Raw genomic sequence first — 23,220 nt, 5'->3', positions numbered from 1 at the left:
ACTGTATTTGTCAATATGAAGACAATGGAAAATCAAAACAGTAGTTCAACATGATCTTTCTAATAGTACCCTAACAAAATAATCAGATGGAACCTACCTATTTTGAAGTTCATAGTTCTTAGTACATGCCAGAGATGGCATCGGTTTGTATGATTCACTAGCGGTAGTAGCATTCTTGAACACGTTCCAACCGAAAGCCCACTCTGCATTCCCACCTGCTGCCAGGTCACTGCAGTACTCCGTCATCCTCCAATTAGGATGTATCCTGATATCACATTTTTTAAGTTGTTATGACAGGGTGGAATTCTTTGTTGTTGAAAATAGAGCAAAAAAATCCTGATATAGTATAGGCTAAATTATGTATACCAGGTACTCCTTAAAGTTTATAAATTAATAAATTATCTATATATACCAACAGGTTGATGTCAGGGTCAGCCATCCACTGACTGTACCAGCCTTTAGTCAGATAATCCAAGATGGCGTAGCAGTCAGAAGTCTTTTGTCCTCGTCTTGACGTGTCCCGTGTATATATCTTTTTATATATTTTTTCTTCGCATATATATATCTTTTTTGATTTTCTTAACCTGAACTTCAACATACTCTGCTGCAATCCGCATCACCCAATGTGGTATGGATCTGCTATTTTCTTTACTTTTGAACCGGAACCCCCAACAGAGGATAGCCAGCTAACTAGCTACTAGCTGTCATCAGCTACCTTTAGTCCGGAGAACTCTCGCCAGTCAGCACAGCGCGACTCAAACCAGAGCAAATCAGACTTATTTTTCTCCATATTCCTACCGCAAGCTCTGAAACTTTTCACCTGGATCATCACAGCTAGCTAGCTGCTATCCGAGTGACCACTCCTGGCTAACGTCTCTGTCCCGAAGCAAGAACCAATTAGCCTGGAGCTAGACTTTTCTAGGCCCATCTCCCGGCTAGCCGAAGAGGCCCATCAGCCACTCCTTGGGCTACAATTCCTATTTGGCCTGGACCCCTTTTACTCCTGTCACGGAGCCCCGCCGACCCATCACGACTGGACTACCGATGTAATTCGCACAAGGTTTTTTTTCAACTGGCTCCTCCGTCGCGACGTCCCCTGAATGACCATCTCCTAGCCTGCTAGCCACGGTCCACTAGCTGTCTAGAGCATGTCGGACTGTTAGCTGAAGAGGCCCATCGGACAACTTCTTTGGCCACTATACCTATTTTGCCAATTGGCCTGGACCCTTTTACAACATGGAGCCCTGCAGATCCATGACGACTGGTCTGCCGACGTAACAGCATGAGGGGGCTACAACAGACTTCTTACATCACGACGTCTCTCTAAGGCCCTTCTGCTAGATTGCTAGCCCCGGCCCGCTAGATGTCTGAATCGCTGTGTCTCGGGCCCGCCGAGCTACTCACTGGACCCCTTTGATCACACAGCTACACATGCCTCACCCGAATGTCAATATGTCCATTGCTGTTTTGGTTACTAATTATTGCCTTATTTCACTGTAGAGCCTCTAGCCCTGCTCAATATGCCTTAGGTAACCCTTTAGTTCCACCTCCCACACATGCAGTGACCTCACCTGTTGGATAATGGTTTAAATGTTTCTAGAGACAATATCTCTCTCATCGTCACTCAATGCATAGGTTTACCTCCACTGTATTCACATCCTACCATACCTTTGTCTATACATTATGCCTTGAATCTATTCTACCGTGCCCAGAAACCTGCTCCTTTTACTCTCTGTTCCGAAAGTACAAGACGACCAGTTCTTATAGCCGTACCCTTATCCTACTCCTCCTCTAATCCTCTGGTGATGTAGAGGTTAATCCAGGCCCTGCAATGCCTAGCTCCACTCCCATTCCCCAGGCGCTCTCATTTGTTGACTTCTGTGACCGTAAAAGCCTTGGTTTCATGCATGTTAACATTAGGAGCCTCCCCCCTAAGTTTTTTGTTCTAGCCGTGTCTAAATCCTGGTTTAGGAAGACCACCAAAAATGTTCCATCCGTAACTATAACATTTTCCAACAAGATAGAACTGCTAAAGGGGGTGAAGTTGTAATCTACTGCAGAGACAGCCTGCAGAATTCTGTCTTACTATCCAGGTCCGTGCCCAAACAATTTGAGCTTCTACTTTTAAAAATCCACATTTCCAGAAACAAGTCTCTCATTGTTGCAGATTGCTATAGATCACCCTCTGCCCCCAGCTGTTCCCTGGACACCATATGTGAATTGATTGCCCCCCATCTATCTTCAGAGCTCGTGCTGTTAGGTGACCTAAACTGGGACATGCTTAACACCTCGGCCGTCCTACAATCTAAGCTTGGTGCCCTCAATCTCACAAAAATTATCAATGAACCTACCAGGTACAACCCCAAATCCGTAAACTTGGGCACCCTCAAAGATATCCTCCTAACCAACTTGTCCTCCAAATACACCTCTGCTGTCTTCAACCAGGATCTCAGTGATCATTGCCTCATTGCCTGTGTCCGTAATGGGTCATTCCGTCAGTAGAGGATGCCTGGTTATCATTTAAAAGTGGAAAGCTGCCACGGTCATCCCCCTCTTCAAAGGGGGAGACACTCTAGACCCAAACAGCTACAGACCTATATCTATCCTACCCTGCCTTTCTAAGGTCTTCGAAAGCCATGTTAACAAACAGATCACCGACCATTTCGAATCCCACCGTGCCTTCTCCAGTATGCAATCTGGTTTCCGAGCTGGCAATGGGTGCACCTCAGCCACGCTCAAGGTCCTAAACGATATCATAACCGCCATCGATAAGAGACAATACTGTACAGCAGTATTTATCGATCTGGCCAAGGCTTTCGACTATGTCAATCACCACATTCTTATCGGCAGTCTCAACAGCCTAGGTTTCTCAAATGACTGCCTCGGCTGGCTCACCAACTTCTTCTCAGACAGAGTTCAGTGTGTCAAATCGGAGGGCCTGTTGTCCGGACCTCTGGCAGTCTCAATGGGGGTGCCACAGGGTTCAATCCTCAGGCCGACTCTCTTCTCTGTATACGTCAATGATGTCGCTCTTGCTTCTGGTAATTCTCTGATCCACCTCTACGCAGACAACACCATTCTGTATACCTCTGGCCCTCCTTTGGACACTGTGTTAACCATCCTCCAGACGAGCTTCATTCAACACTCCTTTCGTGGCCTCAAACTTCTCTTAAATGCAAGTAAAACTAAATGCATGCTCTTCAACCGATCGCTGCCCATACCAGCCCGCCGTCCAGCATCACTACTCTGGACGGTTCTGACTTAGAATATGTGGTTAACTACAAGTACCTAGGTGTTTGGTTAGACTGTAAACTGTCCTTCCAGACTCACATTAAGCATCTCCAATCCAAAATTAAATCTAGAATCAGCGTCCTATTTCGCAACAAAGCATCCTTCACTCATGCTGTCAAACATACCCTCGTAAACCTGACTATCCTACCAATCCTTGACTTTGGCGATGTCATTTACAAAATAGGCTCCAACACTCTACTCAGCAAATTGGATGCAGTCTATCACAGTGCCATCCGTTTTGTCACCAAAGCCCCATATACTACCCACCACTGCGACCTGTGTGCTCTCGTTGGCTGGCCCTCGCTTCATATTCGTCGCCAAACCCACTGGCTCCAGGTCATCTATAAGTCTTTGCCAGGTAAAGCCCCGCTTTATCTCAGCTCACTGGTCACCATAGCAGCACCCACCCGTAGCACGCGCTCCAGCAGGTATATTTCACTTGTCATCCCGAAAGCCAATTCCTCCTTCGGTCACCTTTCCTTCCAGTTCTCTGCTGCCAATGACTGGAACAAACTGCAAAAATCACTGAAGCTGGAGGCTCATATCTCCCTCACTAGCTTTAAGCACCAGCTGTCAGAGCAGCTCACAGATCACTGCACCTGTACATAGCCATCTGTAAATAGCCCATCCAACTACCTCATCCCCAAACTTTTATTTATTTATTTATTTTGCTCCTTTGCATCCCAGTATCTCTACTTGCACACTCATCTTCTGCACATCTATTACTCCAGTGTTTACTTGCTATATTGTAATTATTTCGCCACTATGGCCTATTTATTGCCTTTACCTCCCTTATCTTACCTAATTTGCACACACTGTATATGGACTTTTTCTATTGCATTATTGACTGCATGTTTGTTTATTCCATGTGTAACTCTGTGATGTTGTTTGTGTCGCGCTGCTTTGCTTTATCTTGGCCAGGTAGCAGTTGTAAATGAGAACTTGTTCTCAACTAGCCTACCTGGTTAAAAAATAAAAAGATTCTGAGACTCCACCAGTCCAGTGCCATCCTAATGGCATTCACCTGGTTGTACCTGGTTGTGCTTGATGTTATCATAAAGCCGTATACTCATTTCAGACCATTTCAGGGCCATTCCACTCACTGGTCTGTTTGCCCACCAGGCACCTTAGTCCAGTCTGAAGTAATAGTCTTAGAAAAAAAGTGTCACTAGATTCCTCACATAATCCTATGACAAGAACAGAGAATAAGATACTATGTATGTATTCAAGTACGATCAGTATTTTCTGTCTCAAATGATCTTATACGTGTAATTGTCACAAATTATATGACTGACATTCTACCTGCATAGTCCCAAAGTTATCCAGAGCGGACTCCCATGTCATGTGTTCCTTTTCTTTGCAGAGATATTTTGTGGTTCTCAGAGATGTTTACATTTTTTATTACATTTTATTACCCCTTTTTCTTTTGTGATATCAATTGATAGTAACAGTCTTGCAACATCTCTGCAACTCCCGTATGGACTCGGGAGAGGCGAAGGTTGAGAGCCATGCGTCCTCTGAAACACGACTCCACGAAGTCGCACTGCTTCTTGACACACTGTACCAATGTGTCAGAGGAAACACCATACAAGCTGGTGATCGAAGTCAGCACCGCAAGGAGTCGCTACAGTGCGATGGGACAAGGACATCCCAGTCAAACCCTCCCCTAACCCGGACAACGCTGGGCCAATTGTGCGTCGCCTCATGGGTCTCCCGGTCGTGGCCGGCTGCAACACAGCCCGGGATTGAACCTGGATCGCTCAGCGCTTATGTTGTGGAAATGATTATTACTTTGTAGAAAGGTAAACTGGTTAGAAATGCAATCACCAAAATATGATGCATCCATCTGCTTTGTGACATCGTGGTGGTTCATAAATGTTAAAATCCCAACCATGCCAGATTAAAAGCATTGTCCACAAAAGGTGACCTGTTTATAACTGATATGACCTGCAATATTAAATAAAATAGTATGGTATGACCTGCAATAAAAAAATCTGACTCTATCAGTGTTGTATTCAAGCAGAATAACATGGGCAGTAATACCCTTCCTACGTAATCTGATGAATACGTTTTTCTTTTTACCTGATGAATAGCCCTCAATTGGAAGAGAAGATGTTCCCACTTGCTAAGGTGATACTTAACCCTGTAGTATCCAGTCACATTGAGGTTGGCTAGTACCCACTGATCACTTGTCAGGTTATTGCTTATAGCTGAGGAAAATAATATAATGCATGACAATGAAGATACTGATAGTAGATCAAATCTGCTTGTTATTTCATCAGATCATTTTATGTTTTAATATTCGTCCACAGTTTTCCACAGAGGACACTAGTAAACAGGTTTCTTGTATCTGTACCTTTTTTCTCAAGCAGCCATATTTCTTTCTGAACCACTCCTGCCTCCATCCACTCGTACCTAGTCACCAAAATGAATTATTATATTATTCATACGTATGTAACATTCATGACATATACAGTGCCTCGTGAAAGTCTACATAACGAAATTTTGCTGACTTAAAATTAAATCTAAATGTATGTCCAGACTATGTTCGGATGGTGGTACAGTCTACACAGAATCAGGGTCCAATATGAATTGTTGCTGGGAGATCTGTCCAGTGGCTGTATTTATGGTGACCACTGGGAAGCCCATCTGATAAGCCTCCCTCTACAACTGGATCCTGGAATTCCTGACAGGCCACCCTCAGGTGGTAAGGGTAGGTAACAACACATCCGCCACGCTGATCCTCAACACGAGGCCCCTCAGGGGTGCGTGCTCAGATACCTCCTGTACTCCCTGTTCACTCATGACTGCATGGCCAGGCACGACTCCAACACCATCATTAAGTTTGCCAATGACACACCGACAACGATGAGACAGCCTATGGGGAGGAAGTCAGAGACCTGGCCGTGTGGTGCCAGGACAACAACCTCTCCCTCAATGTGATCAAGACAAAGGAGATGATGGTGGACTACAGGAAAAAGAGGGCCGAGCATGCCCCATTCTGATCGACGGGGCTGCAGTGGAACAGGTAGAGTTTCAAGTTTCTTGATTACATCACCAACAAAAACATGGTCCAAACACACCAAGACAGTCGTGAAAAGGGCATGACAACCTATTTCCCCTCAGGAGACTGAAAAGATTTTGCATGGGTCCTCAGATCCTCAAAAGGATAATTATACAGCTGCACCATCGAGCACATCCTGACTGGTTGCATCACTGCCTGGCATGGCAACTGCTCGGCCTCTGACCGCAAGGCACGTCAGAGGGTAGTGCGTACGGCCCAGTATATCACTGGTGCCAATCTTCCTACCATCCAGGACCTCTATACCAGGCGGTGTCAGAGGAAGGCCCTAAAAATGTCAAAGACGTCAGCCACCCTAGTCATAGCCTGTTCTCTCTGCTACCACAAGGCAAGCGGTACCGAGCACCAAGTCTAGGTCCAAGAGGCTTCTTAACAGCTTCTACCCCCAAGCCTTAACACTCCTGAACATATAATCAAATGGCTACCCAGACTATTTGCATTGCCCCCCCGCCCTACTTTTATGCTGCTGCTACTTTATTATCTTTGCAGTCACTTTAATAACTATCTACATGTACATTTTACCTCAATTACCTTGACTAACCGGTGACCCTGCACATTGACTCTGTATAGGTAACTCCTGTATATAGCCTCACTATTGTTATCTTGTTGGTTAAGGGTTTGTAAGTAAGCATTTCACTGCTCATGGGATCAATGTTCTTTGGGGTAAAAGTAAACTAAAGTAAACCTGTTGTATTCGGCGCATGTGACATGCACTGTACCAGGAAGCTACATGCCACCGGCATCTACTGCCTAGAGAGGGAGACCAGACACATAGGGGAACTACTAGAGAGATTTTGTATGTTCCCTGAACCATTGGAGGGAAGAATTGTCATTATAATACTGGTCTCCACATTCTCATTGATATGACTATAAATGGAAGATATTAATGTGGGCTCGGTCAGTATCATTTGCTGCTGTGAAGACAAACATAAAATCTGATGGAATCTGTAGTCCTGCTATAATACTGCCAAAATCATTCATTTCAACAATACAAACCAACTAGCTGAAAATAGGAATAGACAATGCACAGTATTGATTGTTTCTAAGGAACTTAGTCATTGTAGATGATACCAAAGGGTTGTCTCCACAGTGTTATCGTAGGCAAAGTGATTGAGGTAGCTCTTGAGAAACATATGTTTGAGGCACTTAAAGTGGAAAAAGTCAAGGAGTCTGAATACTTTCCAAATGCACTGTATATAGTTATAGTTGATACACATTTTAAATTATTTGAAGTTAGGATAGGCTGAACATGTGACAATTGGTTTGGTGTCTAGCTTGAACGGTTCAATAATTACTGTTGTTGGGTTATATTGTGCAAACCTATGCAGAATTATATAGTTATTAGTTCGTAAAAGTTTTAAATATTTTGAAGTTAGGATAGCCTTTACATATGAATGTTGGTTTTGTGTGGTAAGCAGTTGTGGTCAGAAGTTGTGTGGTTGTTGTCAGTGGTTGTGGTCACTAGATGTGGTCAGAAGTGTGGTTGTAGTCAGATGTGTGGTTTTGGTCAGTTGTTGTGGTCAGAAGTTGTGGTCAGTAGTTGTGTGGTTGTGGTCAGAAGTTGTGTGGTTGTGGTCATTTGTTTTGGTAAGTAGGTGGGTGTTTCAGTAGTTTCGGTTAGTAGTTGTGGTTAGTAGTTTTGTTCTTAGTAGTTGTGGTTCAGTAGTTGTGGTCAGTAGTTGTGTGGTCAGTAGTTTTGTGGTTGTTGATAATATTGTGTGGTTGTGGTCAGAAATTGTGTTGTTGTGGTCAGTAGTTCTGTGGTGTGGTCAATAGATGTGGTGAGCAGTTGTGTGGTTGTGGTCAGAAGTTGTGGTCCGTAGTTGTAGTTGTGTGGTTGTGGTCAGATGTTGTGTGGTTGTTGTTTAGGATATGTGTGATTGTGGTCCCTAGATGTGAAAAGCAGTTGTGTGGTTGTGGTCAGAAGTTGTGTAGTTGTTGTCAGTAGTTGTGTGGTTGTGGTCACTAGATGTGGTCTGTAGTTGAGTGGTCAGTAGTGAGGTCAGTTGTGTGTTTGTGGTCGGACATTGTGTGGTTGTAGTTAGATGTAGTGTGGTTGTGGTCAGTAGTTGTGTGGGTGTGGTCAGACGTCGTGCGGTCCTGGTCACTAGATGTGGTAAGCAGTTGTGTGGTTGTTGTCAGAAGTTGTGCGGTTGTGGTCACTAGATGTGGTAAGCATTTGTGTGGTTGTGGTCAGAAGTTGTGTGGTTGTTGACAGTGGTTGTGGTCACTAGATGTGGTCAGAAGTTTGGTGGTTGTTGTCAGAGGTTGTGTGGTTGTAGTCAGACGTTGTGTGGTTGTGGTCAGTTGTTGTGGTCAGCAGTTATGCGGTTGTGGTTAGATTGTTGTGTGGTTGTGGTCAGTTGTTGTGGTCAGCAGTTATGCGGTTGTGGTTAGATTGTTGTGTGGTTTTGGTCAGTTGTTGTGGTCAGTAGTTGTATGGTTTTGGTTAGTAGTTGTGTGGTTGTGGTCACTGGATGTGGTCAGCAGTTGTGTGCTTGTGGTCAGATGTTGTGATAAATAGTTGTGGTCAGTAGTTGTGTGGTTATGGTCTAGTTGTGTTGTTGCCGGTCAGTAGTTGTGTCATGGTCAGTTGTTGTGTGGTCAGTAGTTGTGTGGTTGTGGTCAGTAGTTGTGTGGTTGTGGTTAGAAGTTGTGTGGTTGTGGTCAGTAGTTCTGCTCAGCAGCTGAGTGGTTAGTAGTTGTGTGGTCAGAAGTTGTGGGGTCGTGGTCAGTAGTTGTTTGGTTGTGGTCAGAAGTTGTACGGTTGATGTCAGTAGTTGTGTGGTTGTGGTCACTAGATGTGGCCAGCGTTGTGATTCTGGTCGGAAGTTGGGGATGTAGTCAGTAGCTGAGTGGTCAGAAGTTTGGTCAGAAGTTGTGTGGTTGTGGTCAGAAGTTGTGTGGTTTTGGGCAGTAGTTGTGGTCAGAAGTGTGGTTGCGGTCATTATTTGTGTTGTAGTCAGTTGTGTGGTCAGTAATTCTGTGGTTGTGGTCAGAAGTTATGATTTTAAGTAGTTTTGGTCAGTAGTTGTGTGGTTGTGGTCAGTAGTTGTGGTCAGTAGTTGTGTGGTTGTGTGGTTGTGGTCAGTAGTTGTGGTCAATCGTTATGGTTATGGTCTAGTTGTGTGCTTGCGGTCAGTAGTTGTGGTGTGGTCAGTTGTGTGGAAAGTAGTTCTATGGTTGTAGTTAGTAGCTGTGGTCACTCTTCACCCTTAGAATTGTTGCCCTCTGTGTCTGAGTATAGCAACGTCAACGGCTCCGTTTGGGCAGCTCAATGATGACACAGAGCTGTTAGTAGACGTCAGCTAGACACTTTTTGTCACTCTAAACTCAGACAGAGCTGTAACTTTTAGTGGGTTGAAGGTATTCCTAGTCCGCTCTTTCCAATCAGAGGGGTACAGCCCACCCTTCTATTTAGAGACTAGCCAGTTATGTTATTTAGAGTACAGAGCATGGTCCTGGAAAAGGAGGACGAAGCTGCAGTTCCCCCAAAAAGTTTTGGGAAAATATGGTAATGCAGGTAGTAAAACAGCTGTACTGTAAAATCTGTAGTAAATATCAGAGGAAGAGTTCATCATTTGTTACATTTTTGTCTAACCTGAGGGGTAGTGATCAAATAGGTCGTTTTTTGCAAAAAGGTTACAGAAAATGTTGTCGATGCGGTAGCTAACTATTATTACACCCGTACCGAATATTTGTTATTATTTCAGATATGAATAGCGAAAAGTAGACCAATGACATACCCTCTAACTTTGTCTAAGTCGTTAGAAAAGAGGTCAAAGTAGATCTATGTCAAAAGTTATTTTGCATTAACAGTGAATTGCAGTCGGAAGTGATAACGTCTCAATCGGGAGCTTTAGAATGTTGAGGAAAATGCCATGAAAGTGAATGAAGATTGTTGTTGTCCTTATTTTTGACAATGTAAAACTTAAAGTATAAAATATATCAAAAGGTTGTATAAACTCAAATAGGGTAAGACTATTCTGCACATTTAAAAGTTTGAACAGCGTTTAGCTTAAGCGGTGTAGGAGGAGTAGCATGCTAAAGAAGAAGGTCGAAGATTGAAGCTGGGGCTTTTGCTGCGCAAGTCCCAAAATAATTAGAAGAAGAATGTCGAAGATTTTGAATTGGATGTTTGCGTTGCAAGTCCCATTAATTACAGTGGAGTGTAATTACAGTGTAACAAGAATTGTAATATCTAATGTAATTTTTACACTGTACTTGGGTTAGGTCATAGGTAGATGTTACTGCTGTAAGTACTGCGTTATAAGGAGTAATTACGATACTTGTTACATTACATTGCCCTTATTACTGTGTAACTGTTACCGTAAAAAGTCTAGTTGACAACATATTTAATCAAATATGTTTGTCCAGTGACTATTTCAGAGTGCTAGTCCACCGATTATTATATAATTATTTCCAGCCATGTAAACGTCCATAAGAAGCAAAATTACACCATTAGAAAATGCATTGTAAAACAGTTGTATTTATTATTTCCACATTATTCCACATTATTTCCACAATCCACAATCATAAACCAGTGTTTAATAGCAATGCAGCATTTTAGAAAGTTAGTCTTTGATAGAAAAATTATGTTTTAATTCATACAACGTTATTTCCCCAAAAAATAGAAGTATAGGCCGACATAGTATTTCTGATTAAGGGGCAGGATAACTTTAGAATAAAAAGTGTCATTGACTGTTAGAGAGACAAAAAAACAACAAGAAACATGGCTTTAGGATTGGTCTTAGATAATAAATAAATGGACAGGTGTTTGTTTCTCCATGTGACCATTATGGTGCATCAGTCTCTGCTTTAAGCCATGCCTGCACAGTTCTTGTTCTCTGCCACCCATTTGATGTTAGCTGTTGTCCGCTCAATGGCCTGTGAAATTGCAAAGATACCCGAGTCGAAGCCAACCTCAGTTGTCTGCCTGTAACTGCATGAGCTGTGACAGCGAAGAGAAACATTAACTTATATTGTGCAATATAGAAAACTCTACATTTAGGGTCCACATCGTACCCCAATACAAACATGTTGAGCAATATGTGCTGACAAATCCCCTAATCTGTAATACCATCTGTTAGAACTCAAATTCAGTTGAAAACCTCTTGGTCACACCATCGATGAGATTGGAGATGGAGAAGGAGAAAGAACCACCTCCGTACCTATGACAGACGAGGTCAAGTAAGAAAACAACATCTAATGTAGAGTTAGATCAAATATCAGTGTACCAAATGTGACAAAGAATCACTTCGAAATTAAACAATCAATACAATATGTGATAAAAGCTCAAACTCACTGAGTTAAGATGTAACCCCATCTGTCTCTCATAAAGTCCCAGGCCAGAGACTGGCCAACAACATTGCTTGCAATGTAAAAAATGGTAGAGGTGGCATCCTGCTTGCAGATGTTGGTTGCATCCAGGGTGTAGTCCAGGTACCTCAATGGTGAAAGGAGGTACAAAGACAGTATGAGGCATTGAAGCACCTCATATTCATGTCAGACACACAAGTCTCTTTAAAGCACTCCTTGAAAATGTCTCCTTTTTATGCCAGGCAGAGAATCAATGCTTTGCTGTTTATTGAATACTCTGATGCCTAGGGGAGGGATAATCACAGATCACATTTGACCAATAAGCCATGGATACGTAGCACTCTTAACTCATTTGTTGAGTAGCCAGGGCTGCTTTGTACAGGTCAGGGCAGATCAAAGCTTGTCTGCCTGATTAGCGATGCTGGCAGCCTCAAACTGCTCCCAACCAAATTCCCACTCTGCAGCCCCCCCACCCCGCACTGATAACAATGCAGTACACTGTCATCCTCAAGTTGTGGTGTATTCTAATAGGAAATCAAATATTTCAACATTTAAGCATGGAATATCCTATCTATCATCACACCTTTTAATCTTAAAATAGTGGTGCAAAAACATTTTGATATTCACGGTTAATGGTATCAAGAAATGTATCGGAATTGTGTTTAAATCCCGCTGAACTCACGGATTGTTGACAGGGTCAGCCATTAGTCAGATTCTGACACTCCGTCATTCCAGTGCTACAGGCCATCCTAATGGCATTCACTTGGTTGTACCTGAGGGTAGGAAGATACAGTACAACTAAGTAAGGGGATTGTTTTGGTTTTCAAGCAGTTAAAAAAGCCAGAGTGCTGTGCAAAAGGTGGCCATAGCAGGGTAAAATGATTATAATGACATTTTATTGATTAACTCACTGGTCCATATGCCCAGTGGGTACTGTTTTCCAGTTGTCAGTGATACCCTTATAGTATGTAAAGTGGTTCTACTTGTTTTTGAGGTAAGCCTAAAAGACAGAAAACACAACTAGTGTTCGTGCCAATATGTTTTGTTTATTCTACTATTTTTAAACATGTTTGTATTGCTTGCTTATTGCCTTTCAAGAAAATAAACCAACCTGCATATCCCCATAGGCTTCACTCCTATCAAACATGAGGTAGAAAAATTCCAAGTTGTCAAGAGCTGACTCCCACGGCATATATTCCCTTTCTGTTCGTTGTTCGCAACACTATTGTTAGGTCGATATATTTTGCCCTTTACAGAACTTTTTTTATTTATTGAGACTCCTTATCGGCCTACTATAAATAAAATGTTAAGTATTACTCTTTAAATCATGACTACAGTGAACTATGTACTCACCTTGCAAGGTTAAAAGGATCATCCACCAATTGAGCTCCATTGATAACTGGAATTGACGAGACAAAAACCACTAACATCAGCATTAATTACTTTTTTTTCTAACAAGACAATAATTTGGGATGGAATAGATTGTGTGTTCATCAATGGCTTACCTGAGGAATGGTGCTCAGTACGTTGATGAGACTTTCCCAGTTGGCTTCATCATAGCTCTAACCCTGTAGTATCCAGAGACATTTAGGTTGACCAGTACCCATTCTTTCCCAGTGACTTTCATTTCAGGCTTATTTGCTTAATATTTAGGGACAAACACAACATGTCAGCTTCTGAATCATATAACATGTGCCACCAGGCAGTCATTCTCAAATAATTATCTTTGATGAGAGTATCTTGGTAGTATGGTAATCCTTAGATTGTGCTCATCTCTATTCTTTAACTGTTCATTGATTTAAATATACCACAATACAGATCTTCACATCAGTGATCCTAATACATGTACAATACATGACAAAAGTATGTGGACACCTGCTCGTCGAACATCACATTGCTGTGGGGACTTGCTTCCATTCAGCTACAAGAGCATTAGTGAAGTCGGGCAATTAGGCCTGGCTTGCAGTCGGCGTTCCAATTCATCCCAAAGGTGTTCGATGGGGTTGAGGTCAGGGCTCTGTGCAGGCCAGTCAAGTTCCCCCACACCGATCTCAACAAATCATTACTGTATAGTCCTTGCTTTGAGCACAGGGGCATTGTCATGCTGAAACAGGAAAGGGCCTTCCCCAAACCATTGTCATAAAAAGTTGGAAGCACAGAATCATCTGGAATGTCATTGTATGCTGTAGCGTTAAGATTTCCCTTCACTGGAACTAAGGGGCTTAGTTCGAACCATGAAAAACAGCCCCAGACCATATTCCTCCAAACTTTACGGTTGGCACAATGCATTGAGTCAGCGTTCTCCTGGCATCCGCCAAACCCAGATTCGTCCATCGGACTGCCAGATGGTGAAGCTTGATATAGTGTATCACTCCAGAGAACGCATTTCCACTGCTCCAGAGTCCAATGGTGGTGAGCAACGTTTGTCTATGGTGATTGTATGGCTGTGTGCTTGATTCTCTACATCTGTCAGCAATGGGTGTGGCTGAAATAGCCTAATCAACTCATTTCAAGGGCTGTCCATATACACTATAAAATCGAAGTCGGAAGTTTACATACACGTTAGCCAACTACATTTAAACTCGGTTTTTCACAATTCCTGACATTTAATCCTAGTAAAAATTCCCTGTCTTAGGTCAGTTAAGATCACCAATTTATTTTAAGAATGTAAAATGTCAGAATAATAGTAGAGAGAATGATTTATTTCAGCTTTTATTTCAGCTTTTATTTCTTTCATCACATTCCCAGTGGGTCAGAAGTTTACATACACTCAATTAGTATTTGGTAGCTTTGCTTTTAAATTGTTTAACTTGGCTCAATTATTTCAGGGAGCCTTCCACAAGCTTCCCACAATAAGTTGGGGTAAATTTTGGCCCATTCCTCCTGACAGAGCTAGTGTAACTGAGTCAGGTTTGTAGGCCATCCTGCTCGCTTTTTCAGTTCTGCCCACAAATTTTCTATAGGATTGAGGTCAGGGCTTAGTGATTGCCACTCCAGTACCTTGACTTTGTTGTCCTTAAGCCATTTTGCCAGAACTTTGGAGGTTTGCTTGGGGTCATTGTCCATTTGGAAGACTCATTTGCGACCAACTTCATGACTGATTTCTTGAGATGTTGCTTCAATATATGCACATAATTTTCCTACCTCATGATGCCATCTATTATGTGAAGTGCACCAGTCCCTCCTGCAGCAAAGCAACATGACTCAAAGGATATCAATTAGCCAAAAAAAAAGAGACGTCCTAACCCACTTGCCAAAACTATAGTTTGTTAACAAGAAATTTGTGGAGTGGTTGAAAAAAGAGTTTTAATGACTCCAACCTAAGTATATGTAAACCTCTAACTTCAACTGTACGCTCTAGGGGTTAGACCGAAAGGTTACTAGATCGAATCCTCGAGTTGACAAGGTAATAATCTGTCGTTCTGCCCCTGAACAGGCAGTTAACCCACTGTTCCTAGGCCATCATTGTAAATAAGAATTTATTCTTAACTGACTTGCCTAGTTAAATAAAGGTTAAATAAAAAAAATATATAAAATATATATAGGAAAGGTAATCAGGGACGTGATGGAGTCCAGGTGAGTCTGACAACGCAAAGGCTTTTCTGTGGGCTGCATTTGAGTTGTGGCAACAACTCTGAGACAAACAGTACAATGGTTATCAATTGTTTAGAAAACAATCTGTCAAATGTAGGTGTAATCAAATATCAAATATTACATCTACAGTATCATGTCAATTTATTCTATTCTAGGTATAAATACCCAGGGGATAAGTGGGGAAGTGTTACAGGTGTTTTAATACCCAATTAAAATTAAACACTGTCAATTCATAAGAATTTGTAAGACTCTTATTTGTATAAAATGGACAGAGATCAGTCTTTAAAATCAACCAACAGCGTTTATTCTCGAGAGTACTGCCCATGATACATTTTACCACAAGTTATAAACTGAAAATGACGTCAGCGTTTTCTAACTGTTCCGTCTCCTCTTGACACTGGTACAAAGGCTGTATAGTTCTCAAGCCTTCCCACATCGTCTAGAGCCAAGGCCAGCCTGTGTAGATAAGCATTCTAGCCAGTCTAGCGATATAGTCATTAATTTCTACCAAGGAACAGACAGTCATTGTTCTAATTCTTGATTATATTTCCACACATTATATTCAGTACTAGGATTAAAAAGAAAATTCATACATATACAGTAACATAATAGTATTCTGATTGAAATGTATACATAATTAGTCATTATTGATAAAAAATTCCCTTAACAGGAAGATGGGTGACAGCTGGAGGGGGGTGGAGACAAGCACAAGGACAAGTAAAACAGATCAGGGTGTGAAAATCACATCGTTATGATGCACTATATGGTGCCTGATCTCACAATAGTTAGAGAAAATAAAGCCAGGTTATACCGTTAAGAGTTCAAAACACCTGACCTTGGGTGTGACTCTTATCTCAACATTTATTTGATAAATGGAATTTTAAAATGCTAAGAGAGCAAATAAAAAGCTTTGTCAATTTTTCAGAAAACAAAGAGAGGTAAAGTGTGTTACTTTGGAAGATGCTTCTAAAGGATGGATTTTTATTGATTTATTCTGATATATTCTCAATTTCTTCCTTTATTCTTTTATGGATTATGTGTGTATTGTTTTGTATTGCCAGGTATTACTGCACTGTTGGAGCTAGAAACACAATAATTTTGCTGCACCTGCGATACCATCTGCAAATATGTGTATGTGACCAATAAACATTGATTTGATAAGATTTATGAGAGTTCTTTCTAGTGTGCACATTTAATCTACCCGCTCTCAACTTTTGATGTGTCCATATCTTCAAAGATACAGTAGTTACCCATATAAGATTTGAAAGATGTGAAGACACTTACAGTATTATTGCCACATGATATTAGACATTGATCTTACAAAATAAACAGAACCTTGGTGACTCTCTAATATACTGTATTTTCTTTTGGAAAGGGGATTTGACCTGATAATAAGTATGGGCTTTCAGATCATGGAAACAGTTTCTCAAGTTATGTAAATTCCTATAATTCTGTGTAACCTATTCTCATGGCTGTGGTCCTAAGCCATTGCAACATATCTTAGGCCAAAATAGGTCAAAACTGGATCAAATGTGGAAGCTCTATTGCCCCCCTCCATCCCCACCCTGAAATTCAAATTCTTAGTCTAATTTATTGTGTTTAATGTACATTTTAAATAACATGTTTCCTAAGTCGTAGACGACTATGCATGTTACTACACTGTACCACAGCGCCCATAAAGGACAATATCCATCCGGACCTTTGCCACCTAGGGAATTTGTGTCACTGGAGTTTCTCAAATAGTAGTTGAGTACCCCTGGTTTAGATCATTACACATGTTTTTTAGATTGTCTGCCACGTACACTCCCTCTCCGGCGCTCTAGGTCACCAGGCTGCTCATTATCACTCACACCTGTCACCATCGTTACGCGCACCAGCGCCTCATTAGACTCACCTGGACTTCATCACCTTCCTGATTACCTTCCCTATATCTGTCACTCTCTTTGGTTCTTTCCCCAGGCGTTATTGTTTCTGTTCCAGTGTTCATGTCTGTACACTACTCGTGGTTCTTGTTTTGTTCTATGTTCATTTAGTTATTAATTACACTCCCAGAACTTGCTTCCCGCCTCCCAGTGTACACGTTACATTGTCTGAAGCCTGCATTTCCCAATCATAATTTAGGTCACTCAAGATAATAACTGATTTAGTAAAAGACAATAAACTAGTTAACTCCTAGAGTGCACAAAGGTTAGCCAAGGGAAGGCAGTAGATCCCTATAACAGTAAGGGATACATTTTTCCTCAGACAAAGGCTTAACGATATTATCTTAAATGTTTTGGCAAGGGAAACGGATTTCAGTAAAGAGACAGATCAATTATTTTTAATTACAATGGCCATAAGTTGTGCTCAAAATGTGCTGTGATCCTACTCAAAAACAATTTGGATCATGAGGTACAATGAGTTCAAATAGATCCTCAATGAAGATGGATTAGCTTGAATATACTGCTTGATGATAAACAGTTACGGCTCATAAATGTCTTTAATGGCATTCAAATAGAAATATCAAACATTTTATGAATTATTGAAAGATACACTACTAGCGTGTTTTAACTTGTATATAAATGGTAAACTGTCTGACACACAAAAAGGGGCTGATTTGTCTCCTACTGAAGCAGGAGCCGGGAGACAGTATAAAGACCCAGTCTCTCTAAAAGGCCCCTCACCCTTCAATGTTGCGATACAAAAATATTGGCAGAATTAAAACGATCTTATCGAATATTATTCATCACAGTCAGACAGGATTCTTAAAAGGAAGATACATTGGAGATAACATTAAACACTTTTTATAAATAATTGAAAACTATGAGAATGCAGGGAAACAAATCATAGTGTATAGCAGATTTTGAGAAAGGCTTCGATAAAGTAAGGGTAGAATTTATTTTATTTATAAGTGGCTGGATTATTTCAATTTTGGAGAATCTCTTATAAAATGGATTAAAGTCATGTATAACACTCCTTTATGTAAAATTTTAAGTAATGGTTATTTCTCTGAGAATGTTGAATTGTCAAGACATGTAAAACAAGGTCATTATGGCCATTGAATTGTTAGCTATAAAAATGTGATCCAATTATAAAATTAAGGGGTTAGAAATGAATGGGCTAGAAACAAAGGTAGCAATGTATGCTGATGATTAAAATTTCTCTTGAGTCCACAATTTTCAACTCAACTATGATAACTGTACTATATTACAAATTGTGTCTCCAAAGACACAACATTTTAAATTGCTATGTGGTCTCCCGATTTAAATAGGTGACTGATGCAGTTGATGTGCTTGGTGTACACATCCAGTAAAAGTTGAATGATCTTGCAACTATCAATTTTAATAAAAAACGTCCCAAAATAAATAGGCACTTGAAACCATGGAAAAGGAAACACCTGTCCATCTATGGGAAAATTACCCTGATTATTTCGATATTGCAATTTGCATATCTATTCATGGCTCTACCGACTCCAGGATAACCTTATGTGAGCAAAAAATACTTCATTTTATTTGGAATGGAAAACCAGATCAAGTTAAATGGGAACATTTATGGAATGAATATGAGTTTGGAGGGCTAAAACTATTAACTATCAAGGCATTAAACCTCTCAAAGCTTCTATTATACCAAAACTTTATCTAAATCCAAACTGGTCTTCCAGTAGGCTACTAAAAGAGGCACATACGATGTTTAAACGTGTGATCTTTGCTGTTATACAGGTTAAAACTATACATTTATGGTGGATTGACAATGAAACCCTGTTTCATGTATCCTTATTTTTAAATGAAGCTATACAGATTTGGTTACAATTCCAATTGTATCCTCCAGAAGAGGCAGAATATAAACTGAGTGTACAAAACAATAGGAACACCTTCCTAATATTGAGTTGCACCCCCTTTTGTTCTCAGAGCAGCCTCAATTCATCAGGGCATGGATGACTCCAATGCTTCCCACAGTTGTCAAGTTGGCTGAATGTCCTTTGGCTGGTTGACCATTCTGGATACACATGGGAAAAGGTTGAGTGTGAAAAACCCAGCAGCATTGTAGTTCTTGACCCACTCAAACATTTGTGCCTGGCACTTATCAACATACCCTGTTTAAAGGCAGGTACATATTTTGTCTTTCACATTCACCCTCTGAATGGCACACATAAACTATCCATGTCTCAAGGCTTAAAAATCCTTCTTTAACCTGTCTCCTCCCCATCATCTACACACCAACCAACCCATGCTCAGGCTATCCTACCAATCACTCAACCAGTCAAACTTTCCATACTTTTTTCAACTATAACCAGTCACTACCATTAATACTACAGAATCTATCACTACAACTTATTTCACAAACATAAATACTTTAAGACAAGCAAGCAAGCACACACATTTTCTTTAGGAAATGTATTTTTCTAGTTATTGTTATTTGCTTTTTTCCACACACTCTAGCACTTAAACCGCTTAAGCTGTCAACACCAATTCAACTTTGGAATGTGCAGACTGACCGTCTTCAGGTTGTTTGAGAAAATCGAATCTACTTTAAGAGAAGCTAGAAAGCACACAAGTGTTATTTAGGAAATGTACTTTTCGAGTTTTAAATATAGTTTAAAAAGTGTAAATGCTATCAAAAATATTTCCTCAACCAATCTAAGTTGAGGTCGTTGGTTTCTTGTTAATATCGCAAAGTTTTTAAGCTCTAGTGCGAGCAGAAGAAATCCAATAATAATAGTATGTAAGAGTGCTAGAGTGGTCTTGCTTTTAGCAAGTACATTAATAATTATATTGATAGAATATCCAGTATCTTAATAGGCAGCAACTTTAAAATACAGTATTTCACTGTCAATTCATTATGGAGGAGTATTTATAGTCAGTGGTAAATAAATGGCATACTACAAAAAAAATCTGAATTTGCTTCTGATAAATGTTTTGCATGGTTGGCGTATCGGTGTGGCACCTCAGACACAGACAGATGTAATCACCTAATAATACCTTATAATCTCAAATATATTCTATACTTCGGGTCCAAACCATTAAAGAAAGAAATCGGAGGAGAAAGGCCTTGGTCAGGGAGGTCACCAAGAACCTGATGGCCACTCTGACAGAAATCCGGAATTCCTTTGTGGTGCTGGGAGAACCTTCCAGGAGGACCAACCTCTCTCGAGCACTCCACCAATCAGACCTTTGTGGTAGAGTGACAGACAGAAGCCACTCCTCAGTAAAACGCACATGACGGCCAGCTCGGAGTTTGCCCAAAGGCAGACTCTCAGACAATGAAGAACAAGAGTTGCTGGTCTAATGAAACCTAATGAAACCAAGATTGTACTATTTGGCCTGAATGCCAAGCGTCATGTCTGGAGGAAACCTGGCACCATCCCTACGGTGAAGCATGTTGGTGGCAGCATCATGCTGTGGGGATATTTTTCAGTGGCAGGGACTGAGAGACTAGTCAGGATCGAGGGAAAGATGAACGGAGCAAAGTACAGAGAGATCCTTGATGAAAACCTGCTCCAGAGTGCTTCGGACCTCAGACTGGAGCCAAGGTTCACCTTTCCAACAGGATAACGACCCTAAGCACACAGCCAAGACAACGCAGGAGTGGGTTCGGGACAAGTCTCTGAATGTCCTTGAGTGGCGCAGCCACAGCCCGGACTTGAACCCGATCAAACATCTCTGGAGATACCTGAAAATAGCTGTGCAGCAACGCTCCCCATCCGACCTGACGGAGCTTGAGAGGATCTGCAAAGAAGAATGGGAGAAACTCCCAAAATACAGTTGTAGATTGCAGCATCATCAAATCAAATCTTTTTTATTTTTTTCACCTTTATTTAACCAGGTAGGCTAGTTGAGAAGAAGTTCTGCTACCTGGCCAACATAAAGCAAAGCAATTTGACACATACAACAACACAGAGTTACACATGGAATAAACAAACACATACAGTCAATAATACAGTAGAAAAAGTCTATATACAGTGTGTGCAAATGAGGTAGAATAAGGGAGGTAAGGCAATAAATAGGCCATGGTGGCGAAGTAGTTACAATATAGCAATTAAACACTGGAATGGTAGATGTGCAGAAGATGAATGTGCAAGTAGAGATACTGGCGTGCAAAGGCACAAGATAAATAAATGAATACAGTTTGGGGATGAGGTAGTTGGATGGGCTATGTACAGCTGCAGTGATCTGTGAGCTGCTCTGACAGCTGGTGCTTAAAGCTAGTGAGGGAGATAAGTGTTTCCAGTTTCAGAGATTTTTGTAGTTTGTTCCAGTCATTGGCAACAGAGAACTGGAAGGAGAGGCGGCCAAAGGAAGAATGGGCTTTGGGGGTGACCAGTGAGATATACCTGCTAGAGCGCGTGCCACGGGTGGATGCTGCTATGGTGACCAGTGAGCTTGTTGTCAATGGTGGAAGAAGGTGAAGAGGACCAAGGTGCAGCGTGGTACGTGTTCATGGTAGATTTTATAAAGAAACTGAACACTAGAACAAAAAAACAACAAAGCGGAACAAACTAAACAGTTCTGTCTGGTGCAGACACACAAAGACAGAAAACAATCACACCACAACTAAAATGGTGAAAACAGGCTACCTAAGTATGATTCTCAATCAGAGACAACGAACGACACCTGCCTCTGATTGAGAACCATACCAGGCCAAACCCATAAATACTATATAGAAAAAATAACATAGACTACCCACCCCAACTCACTCCCTGACCAAACTAACACAAAGACATAATAAAGAAACTAAGGTCAGAATGTGACAGAGAAGAGATAAGGTGGAGCTTTACCTAGCAGAGACTTGCAGATGACCTGGAGCCAGTGGGAACCAGGCAGCTGCGACACGAACGTCAGAAATAGCAATATAAAGTATGCCTTACCTTTGAAGATATTCTTCTGTTGGCACTCCAAAAGGTCCCAGTTACATTACAAATGGTCCTTTTGTTCGATAAAGTCCTTCTTTATATCCATAAAAACTCAGTTTAGCTATAGCACTTCAGTCAATAATCCACTGGTTTCCCTCCATAAAAATACATACAAAGTGAATCCCAAATGTTTCTAATAAACGTTTCCAAACAAGTCAACAACAAAAAAAAGTGCCAGCCATTGAAATCAGTGGTAGGATGACATTTTAATTTTTATTGTCCTCTGGGTTTTGCCTGCCATTTCAGTTCTGTTATACTCACAGACATTATTTTAACAGTTTTAGAAACTTTAGTGTTTTCTATCCAAATCACCAATTATATGCATATCCTAGCTTCTGGGCCTGAGTAAGAGTCAGTTTACTTTGGGCACGCTTTTCATCCGGACGTGAAAATAGTGCCCCCTACCCCAAAGAGGTTAACCTCTATAACCTCACAGTGTCCAAAGAAGGTCTAGAGGTATACAGAATGGTGTCGTCTGCGTAGAGGTGGATCAGAGAATCACCAGCAGCAAGAGCTACATCATTGATCTATACAGAGAAGAGAGTCGGCCCGAGAATTGAACCCAGTGGCACCCCCATAGAGACTGCCAGAGGTCCGGACAACAGGCCCTCCGATGTCTGAGAAGTAGTTGGTGAACCAGGCGAGGCAGTCATTTGAGAAACCAAGGCTGTTGAGTCTGCCGATAATAATGTGGTGATTGACAGAGTCGAAAGCCTTAGCTAGGTTGATGAATACGGCTGTATCTCTTATCGATAGAGGTTATGATATCTTTTATGACCCATCACCAGCTCTGAAACCAGATTGCATAGTGGAGAAGGTACGGTGGGATTCGAAATGGTCGGTAATCTGTTTGTTAACTTGGCTTTCGAAGACCTTAGAAAGGCAGGGATCTAGAATGTCTCCCCCTTTGAAAATGGAGATGACCGCGGCAGCTTTCCAATCTTTGGGAATCTCAGACGATACGAAAGAGAGGTTGAACAGGCTAGTAATAGGGGTTGCAACAATTTCGGCAGATAATTTTAGAAAGAGAGGGTCCAGATTTTGC

At 41.3% G+C, this 23,220-nt stretch overlaps 1 long non-coding RNA gene across 3 annotated transcripts; it reads right to left on the bottom strand.

Moving 5' to 3' along the window:
* Positions 1-10,880: 10,880 nt before the first annotated feature.
* Positions 10,881-13,657, bottom strand: LOC110513869. Of its 3 annotated transcripts, XR_005041342.1 has the most exons (6): positions 13,198-13,657; positions 13,046-13,091; positions 12,804-12,828; positions 12,604-12,692; positions 12,375-12,465; positions 10,881-11,819 (listed from the first exon to the last, which is right to left on the bottom strand). It is a non-coding gene; the product is annotated as an uncharacterized LOC110513869 (long non-coding RNA). The 3 variants fall into 3 exon arrangements; XR_002472098.2 differs by lacking the exons at positions 12,604-12,692; positions 12,804-12,828 and having other exon boundaries at positions 10,881-11,544; positions 11,679-11,819; XR_005041338.1 differs by lacking the exons at positions 12,604-12,692; positions 12,804-12,828.
* Between the last annotated feature and the right edge of the window lie 9,563 nt (positions 13,658-23,220).

The sequence above is a fragment of the Oncorhynchus mykiss genome, chromosome 1 (genome assembly GCF_013265735.2).
Source record: "Oncorhynchus mykiss isolate Arlee chromosome 1, USDA_OmykA_1.1, whole genome shotgun sequence".
NCBI lineage: Eukaryota > Metazoa > Chordata > Actinopteri > Salmoniformes > Salmonidae > Oncorhynchus > Oncorhynchus mykiss.
The sequence above is the reverse complement of the archived record's forward strand: the minus strand, read 5'-3'. Positions and strand labels throughout refer to the sequence as shown.